The sequence below is a fragment of the Platichthys flesus genome, chromosome 5 (genome assembly GCF_949316205.1).
Source record: "Platichthys flesus chromosome 5, fPlaFle2.1, whole genome shotgun sequence".
Lineage (NCBI taxonomy): Eukaryota > Metazoa > Chordata > Actinopteri > Pleuronectiformes > Pleuronectidae > Platichthys > Platichthys flesus.
The window spans coordinates 21,191,604-21,214,914 of NC_084949.1; the positions used below are offsets into that span (position 1 = coordinate 21,191,604).

A 23,311-nucleotide genomic window follows, 5' to 3' on the forward strand; every position below is an offset into this window, starting at 1 on the left:
ATTAATGTACTCTCCATAGAATAAAGGTTTATCCTCAAAATAGTGGACCCTGTCAGCAATGTATTAGTACTATTGTATTATACTATGTCTCCTTGAATGAATATTACTGTTACCAAATACATTTTATTTTTCTGCTCTGGTTGTTTTACAAATTCTTACTAGACAACCTTTATTAAATCTTTGTGACTCCAATCTTTCCAGCTAATCCGATGGTAAAATTGTCTTAAGCCATTAAAAAACATAATTCTTAATCACCAAATTACGAGGTGAATGGTTCCCAGTGAACAGAAAGGATATGAAAACCTGAAACAGGAACTAGCTGTCAGAGGTAGTGGAGCTGAAAGTTTAATATTGTGCTGTAGTGGAGTAAAGGAGTTGAATAGCATAGACTTAACAAAGTAAAGTACAATTACCTCAGTTGATTACTTACTTAAACACAGAATAGTAACCGATAGGTAATGAAGCTACAATTAACGGGACCATGAGCTTCCCACTGTTTGAGCAAATATATCAACCTGACTATCTCCGTGTACTATATATACAAGTGTTTATATATATATAAACTTGACTTTATCATTAGGTCTCATATAACCTCCAACTAACAAATCTGTGACACAACACATGTTAGCATGCAGCTAATCAAGTGAAAGCCCTGCTAACAAAGCAAACTGCTAACGTCACTACCTTTTAAACGTCGTCACAACTCCTGAAGTATCAGCCATGAAATACACACAATTATATATATATTTGTATATATACATGCACACAAACACACACACACACAAACACACACCTGAGCTGTGTCTTTACTCCTCCATCACAGGTGTTCCCTTCTTCCTCCTCCTCTGGTTCTTCTTCCTGTTTTAGTTTTTTTTGCTCCTCTTCCTGTTCTTCTTCTTCTTCTTTCTGTTCTTCTTCTTGTTCTTCTTCTTCAGTTCTTTTATGGTTGTTTATCATTGCAGGTTGTATTCTCTGACAGGCTTTAACTGTGTGTGGGAATTTAGAAATTAAATTATGAAAGAAGTACTAATAATAGGTAATTTGGTTCAGCATGTTCTCAGTGAATGTCGTGCATTCGTCTTAAAGAAATGTCCAAACAAAACCATAACATCAGCTTTTCATCAGATTTGATACACTTGAGATAAATCCCAGTGTCTCATTTTACGTCTTTGCCATAAGACACAGAACACGGTCAGCAGAGCTCTGTCCTTCAGGCTCTAAAAACTATATACCAAATGAAGTTGGGCAAATTTATCACACCACCGGATGAAAGTTACAACCAAATAAATTGTTAATTATACAGTTGAAGATTAATTCAAACCTACACCATATTTAAAACAGTGCTTTCTATAACACCTGCCCAATTCAAACGCCCAAATAACATCCAGTATATTTTGTTTGATTGTGAACTGGACAGCCTGAACCCATACTTCCCTCCACACCTTCAGGTGGGATGATTAACAGCACTCAGGGAGGGACAGTGTAAAACTTCTCTCAGTGGCTGGGACTGTGCCGCTCGCCCATAGGCCACAGGACAGCCCCCTAGAATCCGGCTTTTTCCCCTCGCCTGTCTGTCACTCTCTTTCTCCCGGGCTCAGAGGCTCACTTTATTGTCTCTGTCAGTTGTGAGCCGGTGGTTTGCCTCCACTCACTGTCACCCCTCTGTCAGGCCCTGACCGATAAAGCTAGCACCAGCGCCAATCTCCCTTCTTCGGCTCCGTCGGCTGTTCCTGGACTCCATTCCACCGCTAATTAGCTCTTCAGAGATTTCTCTTCATGGAGGCAGGGGGCTGGTGGTGGTGAAGGGTAGGGGGCTTGAGGGGCGGGGTGGGCTAAGGAGGGAAGAGGCAGAAGGATGGAGTGAAGTGTTTGTACTTGTGTGTGTGGGGGGCGAGGGGGGGACTCTTATTGGATATCATGGTTCAAATGATAGTCCTCTGATTCTTGTACGGACAGACCTACAGAGTCCAACACATAGATAGACAGATAGATAGATTGAGGGATGATTGTTAGGGTTACGGATGGATGGATGGATGGATGGATGGATGGATGGATGGATGGATGGATGGATGGATAGATAGATAGATAGATAGATAGATAGATAGATAGATAGATAGATAGATAGATAGATAGATAGATAGATAGATAGATAGATAGATAGATAGATAGATAGATAGACAGACAGATGGATGGATGGATGAGGGTTAGGTTTACTGACAGATGGATTGATGGATGAATAGATGGATGATGGATGGATGGATGAGGGTTACGACTAAATGGATGGATGGATAGATGAATGGATGGATGGATGAGGGTTACGAACAGATGGATATATGGAGAGATGGATGGATGGATGAGTGGATGGAGGGATGGATGGATGGATACTGTATGTACTCCAGCTCCAGTCTCATGGCTCTGGTCAAATCGGAGGTGATGTGCCGAGGTGTCTCACTAATGTCCTGCCTCTGCTGGGCCAACAAAACCACTGCAAGTCCTCAGGTGATTAACATGTTGGCAGGGGTTCCTACATGAAAAGACCCCTGTTTCTTTGTCTTCTGGTGTGTAAATATTGTGCTAGCGGAATATGAAAGTAGTGCAACTATAAGGTACAAAAACATAGGGAAAAAAGATCAAGAGTGGGTCTCACATCAAGGAGGACCCTGAGGATGTCTTTGTTGTCAACTTCAGAAGGGGGAAGAGAGCAGCAGAGGAGGAAACTGGCAGAAGGGGGAAAGATGCCAGAGAGAGCTCAAAGGATTCGGTCTGGGCAAGGTGATCGGTATTCCTCGGCAGTCTGCCTTCTGGCTCAGATCAGTGGGAGTAAGCTGGCAGCCAAGCCAGAGGGCATAACAGCACAAACACACCTTCAGCACTACACTGCTAGAGGCTCGGCTTCACAATCTGGAGGGGCGGGAGTTGGAGGGCAGAGGCAGAGGGAAGAGCAGGAGAAAAATAAATACGACCGTAATTATCTTCAAAATCATCAACCGCTGACATCCCATTGTAAATATGTGCATGCGCGCGTGTGCTCAACGCATCGCTCTCTGCTGTGTCAAAACAAGAGTCCACCCGATGGGATTTAGCGGTGGGTTAGGCGCGGTGGAGGCACCGAGGTCACCGCTCAGGAAGACTCGGGCCAGTCGAAGTCGTATCTGCTCACATCACCCCCTCGCTCCTGGATGGCGTCCAGAATACCCTCCACGTGTGCGACGAGAGGAGGGACGCCAATCCTCTTCAAGGGCTTCCCGCCGCCATGCTGGGACACGAGGCTGACACACTCCTTGCATTAGACACCTACATGGCCCTCGCTGATGTTCCGGTACAGCTCTGACTAAAGGTCTAAACACGTACCTGATGGGTGGGCAGAGCTGGGCAGGGCGCACCAATAAAGTGTTCGCAAACGCACAACGTGTTGTGACAGGTACCAGCTGTCTCCATGGACGTGCACTACCCACAAACACACACACACCAGACGGGCACATGCTGCACACACACATTGAGCTTGGCCCTAGAATAAATTCCATGCAGTGTGTGTCCCTCAGCACCCAGTGGTCTGGCTCATGAGTGGATTGTCCACTAATGCCCTGCAACACACATTTAGCTTCAAACCCAAACAGAAAAATTTATTTTTATTTTCAAGGTTTTGTCAACCTCATGATAGAATAAACAAAATTCCCTCAAAGTCGATTACAATGTTTTATTACCTCACACCACATGTGACACAAACACAACAGGGCATCTTCTCTGTTATTCAGACATGACCCAATCACAGAAGTCAGTTCTGATAACTCTTATACTCCTGCAGAAACCTTCACCTCCTCATGGCTTCAGTTGTACAGGGGGTAAACCATTAGAGTTTATCATTTGTTATTTGTTGACATGTTCATCCACTGTGTGTATCCACACCTTGGAAAAGTAAAAATGGTCTTTAAGATTTTTTTGGCCCTCTTTAAATGTACTTTTCTGAAAATAAAACAGGCTTCATGTGACATAATATTGCTTGTACTTTTTCAAAGTTTCTTCAAGTTGACGTAGTCTCTGTTGGTTCTGCATCTAGTCAGTTCATTAGCCTTGCAAGCATGCAACACATTGATTATTCTGAATAAGAGATGTCAGTTCATTATAAGCAGAACCTCTTCTGCGCTAACAATACAAAAAAGAGTTTTATATACATATATACAGACTTTAACTTGTGTTATGGATTTGGCCACAGCTGTTAAAAGAAATGTGTTTTTATAAATGTTCAATTCTAAAACAATTTCTAAATCTGGTCTTTCAATATTTATCCCAGATCTAATTACGCACTCCATGAAGTTAGACCTTGAGATTCTGTGTCGAGAAACTCATTTCCCAGATATGACTACATTTTTCATGTGCTAAATCCAATACGTGTTTAATGATGAAAAATCGTCATTATTATTCCGTATCTCCGCAAATGTCATGTTGCGATCGATAGATGCGATGCCACCTTGAACCTCCAGTTGTAGAGACCCTTAAGAGCACCACTGTTCAAGGCTGCGCCGAAGAAACGACTAAAGTTTCGTCAAAGGTTCTCTACTCGGATTGTCATTCTGTCCGTGCTTTTCATCCTCATGAACAGATCATAACCAAGTTTTCTCCCTTGAATAAAAAAACCAGACAAGTCCTTGCTGGTTTAAGGTTTTAAGTGGAATCTTAATGTGTGTTTTTCCTCCACTGAGAAACCTGCCGCACAAGGTCAGCACATTCACATGGCCCGAGATGGAATTAAATAAATAACTGCAAGAAACAATTAGCGATGCATCAATAGTCAGATCAATAGTGATGTTGGTAATTATCACTTTTGGGACAGGGGAGATGCTCTTTCCTTATTGATGCTCTCTAATTCACGGGTATAACCTCAGGGCCTGCAGAATAAATCAAAACACATCAAGGTAAACCACATTCCCAATTCCTTTATGACAGATGTGAATGAATATTGCCCTGTAATTTAAAATATTAAAACTAGAACTTAGCATTCATGCTGTTATGGTCACGGTCAACTGTTTCATATTCATATAAAAAGTATTTTATATTTGAACACCAGCTTTGATTAGGTCTTTATGCTTCAAACAGTGATCTCTAATTTATGCTCATGTAAGGGGTTTAAACATATAAAATACATTAAAAAAGGCAATTCATCAATTTAAGACACATCGTTCGAGATAATCAGATAATTAAAAAATGATTTGTGATATTTATTTGACATGACAGCAAGTATCCACTATTCCTTTTTGCAATTAAAATTGTATTAATTTATTAATTTATTGTCAAATCAGTGTTTGAATCTCAATGACACTACTATATTTTATAATTTGGGGAACACAAGTTGTTTGTTGCTTGCAATTTAATCTCAAGTCTATTTTGGGAACATTTTTTTTCCCAATTCTGGTATAATGTCTAAAGAAATATGAGACCTTATTTAATTTTGAATTTAGTTTTTATGGCTGAATGAGGAAGCAATTGTTTTTATGAAGTGTAACCCGGACAGATCTTTGAGCCAGATACAGTCCATAATATTAAACCTCATCAGGGGAAATAAAATCTTTGCTCGACACCAGAGCTAAAAGCCACACTCCCAGAGCATTTAACCAGTCACCTTTATAACACATCTGGTTTAGTGTGTTTCACTAAACAGTTTAAATCGTAACTATGAAAGACAAAGAGAAGAGGTTTAAACTCAAGTCCAAATAAGGTATGCAGCATTAAATCTGCAGAGGTCAAAAAGCAAAAGAAAAGAGAAAAATCAAGCCATTTGAAAGTTCAAATATTTCTATTAAATTAAATCAATTAATGTTGCAGAATCAGTGTCACCAGTATAAAACTTAGTTGTCAATTGATGAGTACAAATTTATGACTGACGTGCTTTTAATTCAGGTGTCAATCAACTTTGTGATCCACATACTGCTCACATTACTAAAATGGCACATATTGAGCCGTACCTCCACCAATTTCTTGAATAAAAATCCATGAATTCCTTCCAAGTAAATTGGTGGAAATGTTGAAAAACTCCTTATTTCATAATGTTAAAGGCAGTGAAACAAAATTCCTGGAACTGACTCTTGGTCCGGATCTGCAGGAAAGTTTAATTGGTTCTTCCTTGTCGTCAAGCACCACGCCTCCAAAGAATTTCATAGAAATCAACTGAGTTGTTTTTGTGTAATCTTGGTGACAAACAAACAACAAACTAACTAACTCACTAACTCACTAACCAACCAACAAAGAAGCAAACAGGGGTGAAAACATAACCTCTTCCTGAAGACTGTGAAGTTGTCAAACAAACACGAATATCTCCATCATTGAACATGGCCTCTGTTGATGTGTTGATTCTGTCTCTTTCTCTTCTCTTCATCCTTCCTGTGTGTTCTCATACGTACACACAGTGAGACCCTGGTGCACCCCTGACCATCATCTCTCCCATAGGCCCTGCTACCATTTATTTTCACTTAAACCAGAATAAGTTGGCGCAGGTTTTCAGCTCTAGGCCTGATTTTACTTTTGTCCTACGTTACCTCTGAGCCCTCCCCAGATCCAGACTCTCTGCAGACACACAGGAGAACATTGTGAGGCTGTGCACCATCTGAGCCTGGGCACCTCAGGCCCTCGCGGTATCAATAATGCAGCCATGACCACACTGATTGGAGGAGACAACTGGCGTTTAGAAGGAACAAACCCAAAAGTGTGCTCCGTCTCCACACAAGTTAGCTCAGCTCTCCGCTCGCCTCCGATTTAGACGTTCAGTGTAACTTGCTGCGCTGGAAATGACGGCTCGGCTTTGAGCAGAAGACTCGCTGCCATGGATGTGCTAATGCGGGTTCGGGCACACACATACACACACCTCAAGTGCACGCTCAGCCACCCAGGTTCGAGAAGACACACACAACACCCAGCCTCGTTAATGGGTCCATTGATTTTTGAAGGCCTCGCTCCTTCTTCCCCTTTTTCTTTGATTATTAATTCACAGAAGCAAAAGAGAACTGCCCGGTGCTTTTAAATCTTAACTGCTCACTGAAGTAACATCTATGGGAAATTTGTACCCTGCAGTGGGTACATAGGTGTTTGATACAGGCAATTAATAATGAACGGGCAGCATTAAGGAGAAATATAGCATTATGACTGCCCCATATCTTATCATTGTACTCATTAACATTGCATGCATTACACAATTGAAAACCAAAGTAAAAAATAAAAGATAAAGAGGAAGACAGTGGTGAAGAGAGTACTCAAATGTCTTACTTAAGTAAAAAATGTACTTTACATTTACTTATCTACTTGAGTAAAAGTAAGTCTTTGCTTTTAAATATTAAAGTATTAAAAGTAATTCCAAAGATTACTATTCCCTACATCATTAACTGTACTTACTGCAAACTGAGTTTAATACAAGCATAATACACACGCACACACAGATATATATGTATATATATATATACATATATATTTCCTGAAAATTATATAGTTGAGTAAAAGGGTAAAATACCCAGACATAACTCATAAAGTACAGATACAAGGAAAATGTACAGTAACAAAGTAAATTTACTTTGTTACATCCGATAAATTAGATAAATTCTATGTCTGTGGCCGCAAAGTTAATTTCCCCAAGCTTCCAGTATGATGATGAAACTAAAGTTTAAATGCTGGTGGCTGCTGGGTAACGACCACGGGGTGAGATGTGAAGGGTGTTGGGAAATAGTCAAACTGACCAACTGGGCTCTGAGGAATTATGATTGAAAGTTATAAAAGGTTTTTCACATTGAGAGATTATAGTGATTTTGTGGCGGCTGATCTTTGCCTGTTGTCATGAATCAAGTGTCCAGTTTTGTCATTTCCACAATTATTCACTAGAGGGAGCAAACACAAAGCTCTTAATTCTCTCCCACACTCAGAAGACAGAAGTGGTGCAAACACAAACATCCAACTGTTTGCACTCATTCATTCAATATCCAGTTCTGCAGATATATTCCAACACTGAGCCGCGAGAACTGTGCAAATGACATTTCAAACTCTGTCTATTATAGAAAATCACTTCTCGTACTTTACTTTCCTCCAGCTGCTATAGCTTCCTTTAGACAAATAGTTCATGCTGGTAGACCGAGACACTTTGAAAACTTTTCATTTTGGATGAAGAACATTCACAAATGGCAGCGGGAGGAACAAGGTTCCCTCCGAAGCGCAGCCGCTGAATGTTTGTGCCTCCCAGAGATGATTTCGCAAAGGAAGCGCGGCTCAATACTGCATGCTGGGATCTTTTTGATCAGTTGACTTAGCCGTGTTTGTTTGTCTGATGTTGTGATGCGGCTGATTAGTGCAGATGGATTAATGAATCATAAAAAGACACGTTAGAAGTGTCTTCTCTGAGGGACGCGTCCATTCATCCGATGAGGAACTCGTGATGCATTTTTCACTTTTTCTTCGCATAATTAGATGTATTGATGAATATTAACAATTAAGTCTTTCAAATGTCGTATTTTATCTGACGCCAGATAAAGACTGCTGCTCTTATTGAATTAATTCCTGAGTTCCTCCTCGCGGAAACATCTAAGATTTACCCAGAAGCCTTTGCTCTGCTTGCTCCATGCTAGTTGCTCTGTGCTCCCTGTACGCCCCCCCTCATGCCTGCATCCCTCAACTAGCACCCGCCCTTCCCTTTTCCCCCATTTTTTTTATTTCTTTTTTGCTTGTTTGATATATTTCTTTCCACCCCACCACCGCCATATTCAAAGACTTATACAATATACATGTTCCATCTGGTCAAACTTGGTGAACTTAAATATACCTGTCAAGTGCAACTTTAAAGTTTCCCTCGCAACCTCTACTGGGTCTCGCCCAATCCACCAAGGCTTTAATTAAAAAGCAGCCCCAGTTCCAGGATGTGCTTCTAAATGAGGGAGTTTGCGCTGGCAGACGAGGAGCTGGGGTCTTGCAGTGGGACCCGGCTTGTGGCTTTCATCACTTCCACTCCTCGGCTCTGAAGTTCCGGAGAGGCATCTGTCTGACTTGAATAGGAAAGATGGAGCGATGCACAGTGAGAGAAAATGAGAGAGAGGAGAAATTGAAGAAGCCAGACAGCGGGCGGGGGGTTGATATTGGAGCTGATACGCTCCTTTGTTCTGACTGTGCAGAAGGAAAGTGGAAATGTTAAAGGTAGACTTTCACCCCTGTTTTTAAAAGCCGTTAATGAAGGACCTTTGTGCACAAATGATCAATCGTCTGAAATCGTATTTGCTATAAATCGTAGCCATTTTTACCATTCAATTATATATTTTTTAAGTTTCTGTTAAAGGTTGAACAACACGATTTTATAAAAATGTATCCTTAATAAAATCCATCACATTTTTGTCTTTAAATGTTAAAAACACTTAAAGCAAAGGTTAAATAATCAGAAAGGTCACGTTGATTTAGTTTTGTAGCATTGATATACTACACATTGTAAAGTATTGACAGCAGTCGAATGAACATACATGAGTGGTAGATGGAAGTGGAAAATCCAATATTTTAATTTTCCACAGCCATTATAAAAAAGAACAAAAACTCAATGGAAACAACCTCATGTCTTGTTCAGGGTTTTTATCAGGATAGGAAAGTTTGTAAAGGTCTGTGATTGTAACCACAGTGCGGGACGTTCGAGAAAACCAAGCAACTGTGACACCTAGTGGACACATGGTCATAAAACACAGCTCTGGAACAAAATGTTAAAAAAAATCCCTGAGCACCAATAAACAACTTGTCAGATTATAGAGATCGGAAAATGAGGTTGTGATTATATTAAATTTAATTACAAAAATAATACAAATCTGTGAGTGTTCAACCTAGGCCTGCTTGCCACGGATGTAAACATTAACTCATTTAAAGTTCACAGGTGAAACAGCACCAAATAATAGTATCCTTCTAAACAACACCATTGAAAACAAAATAATCAATAATAATAATAATAGGACCAAATATAAATGATAAACTCTTGTTGGACGTGACCTCACACATCTAATGATCACAGGAGTAGCTGGTTTGACGGCAAACTTCAAGGGGTCACGAGATCAACCTGAGGGGTCACGGGATCACTAACGAGACAGGAGTGATGAAAAAACAACTCTAGTTTATTTTTCTAACATTTATTTCACTTCAGGCCAATTCACCAAACTCAAAATAACCTCTGCTTTAGATATTTGTACAATTCAAATTTGAAAACTCGTGTCAAACATCAAAAGCACTATGGCTTCTCTGCGTCTATCATTAGTTATATTGCTGTTTACAGACGCCGCTGACCTCTTATAATCCAGAAATCCAAAGGCCCAAAACGTCATCCAGTGCTCTGCGATTCCGGGCAGGGAGCCAAAACCTACTGAACTCTGAGAAAGGTTAGAAATTTCTCACGCATGTCTCGAGCTGCTCTGCGAAGCTATTTTATTTTTTTCTCAAGTTCTGCGCTTCGGTCATTTATGCCAATAACACGTTGCGCCACGAGGGCATTCGCAAAAAGGCTCAGGGCGAAGTGCAAGGCCCTGATCTCCAAAGTACGGTCACACAATTGCCATGATGTCAGCTACATGAACCCGATGATGGACATGGTTCTAAGTATACTTTGTCCTTTCACACGTACAGCACATGTGCCTCCGCCGAGGGATCCGTGTCCCTTGTTGTGTCATTATGGACATCAGCTGTTCGTCTCTGATCAAAGAGGGGTTCGAATAACAAATACCTCACAGTCGCATATAGAGACGGAGTCAGTGCCATTATATAATCAGGCCCGTTTACCTTTGATGTTTTGAATCTAGATTGTACACAGAGAAACTAATGGATCCTCGCTTCCATGCAGATTAGAAGAGGAACACAAACACATGCGGGAGTTCAGCGACCACACGATACACATGAAGATGTGACCCGCGTCTGAAAGGAGGATTGTGGGTAGAAAATTAGTTTAACACAGTTTGGCTCTGTGGTCGTTTCTTTCTTTTAACTTTCTCATAAGTTTTCTTCCCTCGGCTGAATAATGTGATTATTTATTTTTCAAAACGTCAAATGAACAATACAGCAAATATTTGTTTCTATTTGAAATGAGTCAACCTCTAATTTAACAAGAAAATAAACTTATTACCGCTGAATTAAAATATTTGTTCACCATGGAAACCCATTTAACAGAAGTCCTTCTCACCAGTTGTTTACGTAATATCTGCCTCATTAATCTCCGATGGTACATGCGTCCCTGTTTATAAGCACAATGCTTGCATGTGTGTATCTAACTGCCGACTTCAGACAAGTATTTTCATACTTTTTATTGGAACATAATCTTTTGTCTTTAATCCTTCTCTCTTTGACCAAACTCGGTCATTACGTCAAGATGCAGAGGAACCCGTTCCGGCCTTTGAGCCATTACCAGTGAAGTGCTACCACATGCAGGGCAGAGGGTCACATGTTTGCGATTATGCACCACAGAAGCAATCACAAAGGCATTAGCATCACGTTAACACACGTGAAACAACAAAACAAAAACAAAAAGGACTGCAGTTATTTTTCAAGGTAAATCAAAAACAAACCTTGTGAGCTCGTTGGTGATTAGTGAAAGAAATTGTTTCTCGGACATAATTCAAGATTTTCAGTGTCCACTCTCTTGGACTGTGGCAGCGGGTTCTCAGATTTAGAGGCTCTGGGACTCATCACATGCATAATAAATCATAAACAGTCTCTTGAATCACCCTGTTTCCCGTCTTACTGGTCAGTGAACTTTCTTCCAGCCGTGTCCGTGCCAAGTTGTGTTATTCTGTTTGTATCCCCCCATTTCCTTACACAGTTCAGGATCTTGTTTTCAGTTTTAATGGTTACACTTTGCTTCTTGATGAAAACACATCATTTAAACCAAGTGTAGAAGCTCACGAAATAGAAAAGTTGCACGTTTTCATTTTAAAATCTCATATTTAATTATTGGTGGCTTATACATAACTGTGTGAATACCTGTGTAAATCTGATATGAAGCCATCACGCATGTATTCCAGTGGACTACATGAATCGTGCCATGGTGCACTGAGAGTCAAACTAAGTAAGGAAAGCAAAACATGGCTATACACACACTACACACACACACATATATATATATATATATATATATATATATATATATATACACCTACACACAGACACAGTGTTTTCCTAGCGTAATTAAATCATCCCATGCTCGGCCCATGGGATCTCCCTGGAGGATTTAGGGGCCCATGCTGACCGTACCCGCAGGTCACAGGGGTGGCTGTTTTCCTTGGACATGTTTCATGAGACTGCATGTGTTCTCTCTGGGAATTAGATCCTTTAGAAAGAAGAAGAAGAAGAAGCAGGGCACGCAGATGGGGATGTGGATTCTGGGCATCACAGCGACGTTGAGCCACAGACTCATCTCAGCCCTGCACCCTAACACCACAAGCAACCCGGGTCTTTGATTGAAGAGGCTCCCAGTAGGTGGCCTCACATTCACAACATGCTGGAGGTCATCTCGGGTCTTCTCATGTTTGCCCAGTTTATATTTTATGAAGGAACCTCGCGCAGACTGGATTTGCTGGATGGGCTGAGTTTTAGATGACAGGACCTTTTGAATGTGTCTCCCTCTTACGGCATGTCTGCATCATAAGGGGGGGGAGGGGCAGCTTGTTCCTGTTTATGATAAACTAAAGGTCTAAAAGCTTATGGTAAAACTCCATAACAGGCATATAATCAATAGTTGATAGAATGTAGTGGTTGTGATTCTCAGTCTTTCTGCACACCCTGCTGCAGACTACGCTGTACTGCATCAGCCTTTGCCCCTTCGACAGAAATGTTGTTATACAGCCTCCAGCCACCAGGGCCACTATCCAGTGCAATGACACCAAACAGTCACACAGAGGAAAAAGGATGCTCGCCATCTTGTATACTTCAAATAAAAGATCCCTCTGGAGTAAGTAGTGTTTCACCGATGGGTCACTGATGAGTCAGTTTGACTCACATCTCTCCTCCGTCAATGAGCTTGATGAGCGCATGAAATGGAACCATGAGAAAAACACTGCAAGAGAAGGGTAAGTAAACTATGAAATGTGATAGGGCTCGGATCATGTAAGACTTCAAAGTTATTGTTCAAATCAAATAACCTTAGTATGTGCATGGTACTGGTCAGACCAGACCACAAGAGATGGTGACTATCCTGTGGAGTTAACTCTGGCTCATTTAAAGTATAATGTCTGTGGATCGATGAGCAGCATCCCCATCAAATCAAATAAATGAATTTAAAAAAGAAATACATATATTGGGTCACAAGCGGTGTGGGGGAAAATATGAACACCCCTGGTCAGCCATCAGGTTCAAACCCAGAACCTTCTTACTGGGTGACAGTTCCAACCACTGAACCACCATGCCAGAATTGAATTAGACAAAGTATTCTCAAAAGTCTTTAACCAGGGAACATATTGTTACGGAGTAGAATTCATTAGCGGAGGAAGAACTTTCAAACGTCAAACCTTCCCACAAGTTGTTGTCATCTTCCATGAACGCTGGCGGTTTGAAACTTTTAAAACGATCTTATTGTGCACAGGTTGGAAAGAGTCCTATCGGTGGTTTGACTTCCATGAATTCAAATGATATCGTTTGTAAGAAAAGCTTTGAAAAGGGGATTTGAAGCACAGCGGACCCCCTGCCACTGTGCGGCTCCAGGTCCCTCCTCAGGTGAGACATATTGACGAACCGGCCCATTTCGAGAGGAGAGCCAGCGGGCTCGGGTCATTAGCTCGGCTGCTGTGGCTGTGACACCAGATGGAGGCGGGGGTCTATGGCTGTAGGCTGTACTGTGATCCGCGACTTCTAAAACGTGTAATCCACTCTCCTCTGAGGGTCTCCAACCGCAGGAAGCCGCTCGAGCTGCTCCACTGATCTCTACCTCGTGCGGCCTCAGTGCACCTTCACACACACACACCCCCCCCACCCCTCCCTTGCTCTCCCCAATAAATACACGTGTGGCGTAACGTTTCATACGGCAGTAGCGGTACAGTGAGGCGACTTCCAGAGAATCGATCCGCCTTTGTTGTTTACGATGTCTGTGTTGGTTGTTCAATAGGAAAGACTGGAGACGGTGTATGGATTTTTTTTTATGCTGTTACTTCAACAAGAAATTATATAATCAAATTATCTTCGGTGGGACTATGTAACATGAGAGAATCATGAGGTTCAGAGGAGCTTTGAGAAGGATGATCTCCATCATGAGCAAAAATTACTCAACTTATAGTCTTGATGTCATAATAAGCTCTTTGTCACAGGCTCTTTTATTTTGAAATATATTTCATGTGATATTTTGAGTTTTTACATGAACACAGCTGAATGGAATGATAACTAGACATTTCTCCTAAAGTTTAAATCCTTGAGGCTACATAATGCTGTTATCATACAATTCTAAAGGGTACAATTATGAAGACAATAGAACAATGTGTAGTGTGTTGATTGAAATTATTTGGCATGTTTGCCTGTACACCCCTCCTATGCTTGTTCCTGGTGTCTCTCTCTTTTCACTCTCTCTCTCTCCCTTTCCATCCATCGCTCCTCTATCCCCCAGCTTTCTCCTTCACTCTTCTCTCCCTTTCTCTCTTCTCTCCCCCCTCCCCCTCCTCTATCCCCCATCTCTCCCCTCTGGTCCCACTGTCAACAAGGGCTCGCTAGCTCGTTGTGGGAACTGTTGAGTTTCTCTGTGATATTTGTAAGGTCTCGACCTCTCTATGTAAAGTGCCTCGAGATAATGCAGAAATGTATGTTGGTATTTGGTGCTGTACAAAATAAAGTGAATTGAATTGAGCTCTTTAGATTTTGATGACGCAGGGTTGAATCAGAGCTTGTTATTCAAGCATCCCTGTTATCCATGAGAGTGATTCCCTATTTGTACTTTGACTTTTCAAAAAACTGAATTTAATTTACAAAATATGATTTGTAAGTGAAATCAGATCCACCTCGACCGGCAACGTCATGAAAGCAAATTTGATTTCAGTCTGTAAATAATTACACAAGCACTTTGGGATATGATAAACAAACAAGCAGTAATACATGAAAAATAACTCCTATTAAAACGTCGCAACTGAGCTGTAGAGGTTGAACATCGCAGACAGACGTGTTTCTTCAGGTTTAAAGATTTAAGCATTTTGAAAATATATACCTGAAGCCCAGATATGTTTTTTAGTTAGTTCATGAATATGCTTTTTTTTTCATCTCAAATCATGTCGTCTTTCTCCAATTTCAAACAATATTTAACAGTTTTTGTTTTTGCTTTGCATTTCACACGATCTGATTTTTAGTCATTCATTTAATAAGCAATAAGTTAGTTGGTTATTAAAGTTGTTAAATTTCTTAACCTCTCTCTTGTGAAGAATTTAAACGTATTAGTTTGTTTTATTTGCCCTCACTTCCACAACTGTATTGAAACATAATTAAAGAACACAGTGTCTCATGATAGTTTTGTACAGGTTTGCAAGTTACTTGGAAAACATGTAATAATACAACATTCACAGGGGCCATGTTTGTGTATTGGTTACTTTTAATACTTTAAATAAACGTTGAGCCTCTAGAAGGGAGACCTGCAGAGGCAGAGGGTGACCGGGTCATGGAGATAAATTTACCATCAAGACTCTCACAGGAGGATGAATGTTCTGTGTGTTCCCGGGAGAGGAAATGAAGCAGCAGCCGAGAAAAACTCATCCTGAATTCTTCCACCATGTCTCATAGTCAGGAGGTTTTTCCAGAGTCTCACTGAAGAGTCAGTCATTATTCAACTCCAGAGGGTACTTGGATACATTTAAAATATGTGTGTGCATTATGTTTGTGTCTGTCGAGACGTGATGATGACGATAACGTGTGTGCGGATATGCTGAAGATCACCTCAGACCTGGTCGTTAAAATCAACTCACAGTAAATTGGCGAGTTATCCACCACATCTGGCAACTTCCCCCTGAAAAGCACAATTTCCTCCGAGCACCTGATGGAGATAGAGGAGAACGAGGAGATAAAGCAGGAATTTTTCCAACTATGACATCCAGATTTGTGTGGAAAGCTCTTTATGGGAGATACCATCAGGGCAGAAGTCACCTGGAGAGTCCACAGCGACAAGGGAAGCTGATGTGGTCCTTTACTCTGTGTCGGTAGATGTGGAATCCTCAAGTCCCATTGCTCCTGCTAGTTTCAAGGTATCAAAGGGAGACTAAAGTTTCTGCGATGTTTCTCCGGCCAGCTCGCTAGAAATAACACAACCTTAGCAGGAATCACCATGAGGACATGGTTGGTGATGTTTTTAACATGCGAGAGACACAAAAATGAAAATACAAATATCTCAGGATGGAAAAGCAGATGTCAAAAGAGCTTTTCTGTGATAAAGGACTTTAGCAGGGGGCTATAGTTCAACTATGATATCCTTCCTCACAGGACGATTCAGGATTATGAGAGGCCTGATGAGTAATAGTAAGACATAAAAGTGTGTGAAGAAGAAAAATGATGCAGCAACTTCCATCGGAGGCTTTGAATAGATCTTGTAGCTCTCATCAGAGCCAATGATTCTCCTCCAGCAACGTCCTCCGGTGCAGAAGTGCAGGATGTTGCTACAGAGCTGGAGGATGTTGCTATGGGATGGGTGAAGGTGCCAGGATGTCCACTCCACCTCTTCCCTCATCAATATAACTGATGAGATAGAAGAAGAGCCAACGGGAAACAGCCCCTGTGGCTTCTTGGAAGATGAGGATGTGTGTACGTTGGAATCCTAATCTTTGAGATCCCACTGAACGTACACATGTAATGTAAGAGTTGACGGATAAGACGACAGATGTTCGGTGTCAGTTTGGAGGCTCCATGATGAGATCTCTTGATCCAAAGTCAAAAGATTTTCTTTTTCTCCTTCCTTTTCTTCACTAACTGACCTGAAAACAGAAGAATCTGCTGAATTCTGCTTCTTTGCCCAGAAGCTTCTCTGTACTTGTGAAGAGAAGCCTCCTCGGGACCAGAGCAGAGTTGAGTTATCTTTCACTTGAAGACAACTTCTCACTGTTGATTTCTTGTTTTTTTTCTTTGTATTGATGTGTTGTTGTTGTCTTACAGCTTCTGAAAAGAAATGAAAAGAGGGAGGAGGAGGAGAAGAAGAAGAACTCGGACTAAATTACCTCCTCTGTGGATGTGGCTGTTCTTCTGTTCATGCTTTGCTTCATTCTGCAGCAACCTTTCTTCTTGTAGCTGAAGCTTCAAATTGGTGAGATGAAGCTGCACTTTGTACAGACAATTCAATCGTTCTTAATAAAGAGAATGAAATTTCTGAACCGACCAGCTGTTTCCAATGGGACCCGAGCACTGCCTCCACTCTCCCAACAGATAGAAGTATGCACGTGAATGAATATACTTACATTTAAATGGAAACTTACGTAAATAAATAACCAGATTCAAAATGAATACATTAAACGTACCTTTGGAACTTAAAGAAAAGTCAAAATAAGTTTAGGTTAAATTTACTTTCCCTGTGCATATAGGTCTGATTTCAGAGGGGGACACAGTAAAGTAATCTGGGAGGAGAAAGCAAAGGTTGAGTGCTATTTCCTGTCCTGCCTAACAATGCAGTTACTCACACATTATGATTAAATTAGTCTTCATACTTTGCCAGATAATCTTTTTCTATTGTTGGCACGTCGGGTCAGACACTCAATAATCGTTTTATCCCATCAAACTGTTAAAAGCTCACGAAGAATCTCTCATAAAGCAACTGGTGGATGGTGATAATTGAGTTATATAATAACGTCTGGACGGAATCCAGGTTTGAAACAACAGTCACCATAACACACACACACACATTGTATATTCAGCTTCTAGTGGTCTGAACTGACAGTGTGTTGTGGGTCTGAGCATATTTGTGTTTTATTACGATCATGATTGGTATATTTGTACAGATTGTGTTAATGTATTAAAAACTTTGTTACACCTATAAATTGTTTTTAGTGCAAAGCAGTTTCTGCTCTAATTGTCTCTTGTTTTGTTGTTAAAATTATGACTTCCTTAACAGTTCATGCTTATTTTAAGATATAGCTCCTTTTTCTTCCAAAAACGATTGTATTTTTTCCCAGAGAAATGTCTTTGTCGTTCAAGAACCTACTGGAGTTTTGTGGATATAACCAGATAAAGAAGAAACGCTCTATTTCACAGCAGCTTTGGCCTGGCACAGACATGTATAAGTTACAGTATATAAGCCATTAGCCAACATTTTTCTTGCGGTCTTTAACATTTCCGATAATCTCAGTTTCACACGCAGCAGCAGCCCAGGCATCTGTAAGAACATTCAGTGTAAACAAGCACAGAAAATGATGATGATGATGATGATGATAAGAATGATGTCCAGGCACAGCCCGAGCAGTGAACTGAGGTTATTCCCTTTGCAAGTCGTAAAAGTGTTGACACATCAGCTGCCTGGCTGGGTCATCAAGGATCGAATAAAAACAAATAATGTCACAGTCAGACAGTTGGGAAAATGCACTGGGCCTAGTCTTTTATTTAAATGTTTTATGTTTTATTCCTTTTATTTGCTTTTAGGCAATGTCGTCTTTTTACTTTTAATGCTTTTGTTCAGTTATTTGTAGTCACAGCTTTAACATGATTCTAATTGCTTTTATTTATTAATTGTTTTTGCTTTTGAATGATTTTGTGCGGTTTTGTTTAAAAGAGGCTATGAAGAATTTTTTTTAATATTATAATTTATATTTTTATCATTCAACTATTATTATTGTTATTATTAGTTGTAGTAGTTATTGTAGTAGGGATTGTAGTAATAGAAGTAGCAATAGTAGTGGCAGTAGTAGTAGAAGTAACAGTAGTAGAAGTATTAGTAGCTGTACTAGTATTAGTAGTAGTGGTGGCAGTAGTAGTAGTTGTAGTATTAGTAGTAGTTGTGGCAGTAGTAGTAGCAGCAGTAGGCGTAGTATCTTATGGACATAAGCATAAGAGGCTTTTTTGTGGAGATGTCAGTGACTTTCTTGATTCTTGTCGTCCTTGGTATGTACCCTCGGGGTTGAATGCACTTATTGTAAGTCGCTTTGGATAAAAGCGTCAGGTAAAAGAAATGTAATGTAATGTAATGTAATGTAATGTGAGATAAACAAACAACACAACTTCATCAGAACTCCATCACACAAGGATACCTCCGGATGAATGTGACAAAGTCCAGCTGCTAAATGTTGGTTTTCTTCAGCCTATTTTCTTTCAAAATAAAGGTTTGAGTTGTGCACATTCATCACAGCTCGTACTTCATCAGTCTCCAGCGACCTCAACAAACCTCTCAGAGACGCCCACATAACAAAAACATGGCAGATTTATAAAATAGCCGAGGCTGCAGTTAATGGCCCGTATCTCCAACCTCACAGTGAGTTTCTGGGCAGCCCTGCCCTGGCATGTCTGGCACTGCCCATTTCCTCCACTCTGATCATGGAGTGCAGGAAACAGCAGTCAGTGTGACAGGCTGGGTCCCAGTCTGATTAAATGAGCGATAAGGTAAGATGAAGTGACCCGAGTCTGAAGAAACTCTTTAACTCTGCATGGGAAAAGGAAAGAGACACATGTTGCATAATGGTTTGAAATATTTAAGACTAGACTTTTCATGATAAATATATATATTTACCTTTGGGGTTCAATGGTTATGAGCAGAGACTTCGGAGCATCTTGATTACCCCCTGGTGTCTGACACGTCATACAACCAATCTCTTCCATGTTGGTGGATGGGACATGGTCCAAATTAAGAAAATACATGTCAAATAAATTTTTCTCAAAGATGCATTGTGTCATTTTAGGAAGTTCTTATTCCGCTGATCTTTCGAAGTCTATATGTAATTCGAGATTTTATGTTGTGAAAACATCATGATTGACAGCTGAGACGGACTCGGGATTGGTCGAGTTGCTGTTTTGGCGGGAACCCGATATCGTGGCTCCATTCAGAAGATGGCAGCACACACATCCGGGATATTGTGGCTTCACTTCTGGATAGATTATGTACAGTCAATGGAGAACTCCCAGTGTCTCTTGGACAGATGTAGCTGTAAAGTAACCACCACCGTGTCTGTTCAGTGACGTTGAGCCCTCAGGACCTGTCAGGCATCTGTAGGTGAATTGTTTTTGTTTTTCCAGCCCACATTTTTCCAGTTATGATTCAGCTTCTCCGCTCTCATCCATGTTGTTTACAGGCGCTGCTGGCAGATTTGATGAAAACATTCTCCACAACTTTTCCAGCACCAAACTCCAGACAAACACATTCGACTGGTTAGTGACTAAGGAAAACCTGAAATGAATTAAGTGAACAGACACATGACTTGAAAAAGAATGCTAATGTTGCTCCACATCTGCTGAATGTGCAGCTTCTGGCAACATGTTTGTTATAACACTTTTACATGGTCAATGATGTCTTTAAATCAATTTCAACGTTTTGATGCCATCACAAACAAGCCATTCTTTAGGATGATCCAACATTACAGACTTGATAAGTTATCGAAAACAACCTTTTTAAAGCAGGCCTCAGGTTTGCATGTGTGTTTGTAAGGGATAAATATTTATACGTTTTTTAAAGTTAGTGAAAGCCAACACATTCCAGGCCCCGAGGCTTTCATTTAAATGAGAGCTAACGACCAAACAATGTAGAATATTCTATTCATGCATTAATACACATCTCTAATGCATATAAACAGATTCAATAAAGCATAACTCAGTCATTGAAGAGACAATAAAATCTTAATCACACATTGTAGATGCTTAACACTACATCATATATATATATAATAAATATATTAGTTGGCCTGTTAACGTTGTCTGCGAGTGAATCTTGCCAGTGTTGTGTTTCAGTTTAGAAACAAGCTTCCTGGTTTTAATTGTCTACACAGGTGGGCCTCTGAATATCCTTTGACCCCAGAGGCAGAATAAGGGCCCTATTAGGAAAGTCAAAGGTCAGCTTATTGCTCCAGGCTAATTGATTTGAGTGACGCTTAGATATGCATATCCCATGAATCACAGCCTTCTCAACTCATCAGCGTGATTATCCATGTATTAAAACACACAAGGGCATTAAATATATAATGACTTCTTTGGCATCATACAATTTTAAGTGAGCATTATTTTTTGAATCCTTATATTTACTCATGGAAAAACATGTAATAGTCGTTTTGTTTGCGACTTTTCTCTTAGCACAGATAAATTATCAGAAGCATTTACAGGCCGTTGTGGAGACATTCAAACCACAAACAGACAAATACACATTCAAGTCACATCACACATGATATCTCAGGCTCTCATCGGAGACACAATCACTGCCAGATGGTGTCAGCCTTCTCCCTCTAACCTTTGACACCCCCCCTCTCCGTCTCTCTCTTCCTCTTGCACACAGGAGAGAATGATAAGGTCTGGGGAGTTGCAGCCCCAGTGAGCTGGAGGAACATAACTCAGAAGGTCATACAGTACGGAGGCCCCGGCAAATCCCTGTGGTCTGTTAATCAACATGGAAGATAAACAGAAGATGCCCAGGGAAGGTAATGCATCATGCATGAAGGTCTCTCCGACCACAGTTTGCAACAGTGCAGATGTTTGAAGGCGGGATGACGTGCGATGTCAATAAACATTTCTAAACACTGATTACGATCACTGTACAGTTTGTGACTTCATCTCAGGGTTTCTTATACAAGATATTGTGATGAATAGTTATTATCTGTGCTGTAGTTGAACAGTGCTAAAGAGATATGTTATACATTTTTCTTATTGTTCCATGAAAAGACAAAAAAACTAAATGTTTAACTCCGTCTTTCAGTCCTTTCTGAATCCCTCTATCCACCACACAGACCATCGGTTCCTGCTCAGTGCAAAATTCCTTAAAACCATGTGATAGAAACCAAAGTAATGACTTTAAATATGTCACTGAATCAGCAGTAAACTGGGAATACACTCAGAGAGCACATCTGTCTGCCAAAGCCCAACAGTCAGAAACAGAAACCACATTTAAATTCACCAGATCTGGATTTTTATGTGGATCCGCACCCAAAGACACAGACATCGACGAATTCTGAAAACGCCCTTTCTCACAATGTTGAAGGAGTGAAAGTCTGGATCTGCCCCCGGATCTGGATCCACTCCATCATTTAATGGGTTGTTCTCTGACCCATTCACATGCATCCTTCCGCCAAGTTTGCTGAAAATCCATCCAATAGTTTTTGCCTAATCTTGCTAGATAACAAACAAAGCAGATAAAAACACAACTTCCTTGACAGAGATAACAATGCAACTGTTGAGAACTGCATTTTCACTCATAGAGGTGATCTTCAGATTTTGTTACAGCAGCAGGACGGTGAATACGTGGTCACAATAAGCTACAGTGCTGCCAATGTTCATTATGAAGATGGGACATATGTCACCCAGAGCAACAGTATTGTTCATTGATATTTGTCTTTTACTACTTTTCGGATATCCCACTGTTTGAAGAATTGTAAATAGAGTATATCAGGCTTTGGTTGCACAAACTACAGACATCTTGTTTGTTGTTTTAGTTCTTTTTTTTGGTTTAAATATTTTAATTGGACTTGTTGAAAATGCATCTTATCCCTTGAATACATTACAGATCATTGTTATTATATTAATGTGTTATTATTGGCTATACAATGAGCCTATAAGCCTTGTAATACACAGTATATGTGTATACATTCTCTGGCTACAGTCTGACAGCTGCAACTCACGCCATACGTATGTGTTAATTATAGACTAAGTTGGAATGACCTCAATGATAACCCGGCACAACACAGGAATAGAAGCTTGATTGCTCATGGTGGGACGGTAGAAGCTCTATTTCTAGCAGTAACTTGTTTTTGCTTATTTAACTAACTGACAGTCATTGCAGAAAACAAATTTCCCCCCTTACAGGTCGTGTGTGTGCATGTGTGTGGGACAATAAATGTATCTTAATCTTAATCGATTCAGCCTTTGCCTGAAAATCTACTTAAATATTTGTAAGTTTTATTATTCAGGGTCCTAACACAAAAATTAAGACAAATCAATCCAATACAATTGCTTTAAACTTCATTTTCAGGATCCGCAGATTTGATAGGTTTATGTTGGTGACGGTATTCTACACTGTATTCTATTCAGAGGTGTTTCTAATTTTCTGCTCCCCTCTGTGGAGTTCAATGATACACATATAATTTACACATTTCCAACAATGTCAACGAAAACAGAACATTCTAGACGTAACAATGGTAGCTGTAGGTACAGGTGTACCTAATAAAGTGGCCACATTGTGTAGCAGATACTGCAATGTAGTAGAACC

At 40.4% G+C, this 23,311-nt stretch overlaps 1 long non-coding RNA gene across 1 annotated transcript; it reads left to right on the forward strand.

Moving 5' to 3' along the window:
* The first annotated feature begins 12,934 nt into the window (after positions 1-12,934).
* On the forward strand, positions 12,935-21,597 carry LOC133954324 (uncharacterized). The gene is made up of 4 exons (XR_009920767.1): positions 12,935-13,046; positions 17,086-17,233; positions 20,199-20,274; positions 21,389-21,597. It is a non-coding gene; the product is annotated as an uncharacterized LOC133954324 (long non-coding RNA).
* Positions 21,598-23,311: the final 1,714 nt, after the last annotated feature.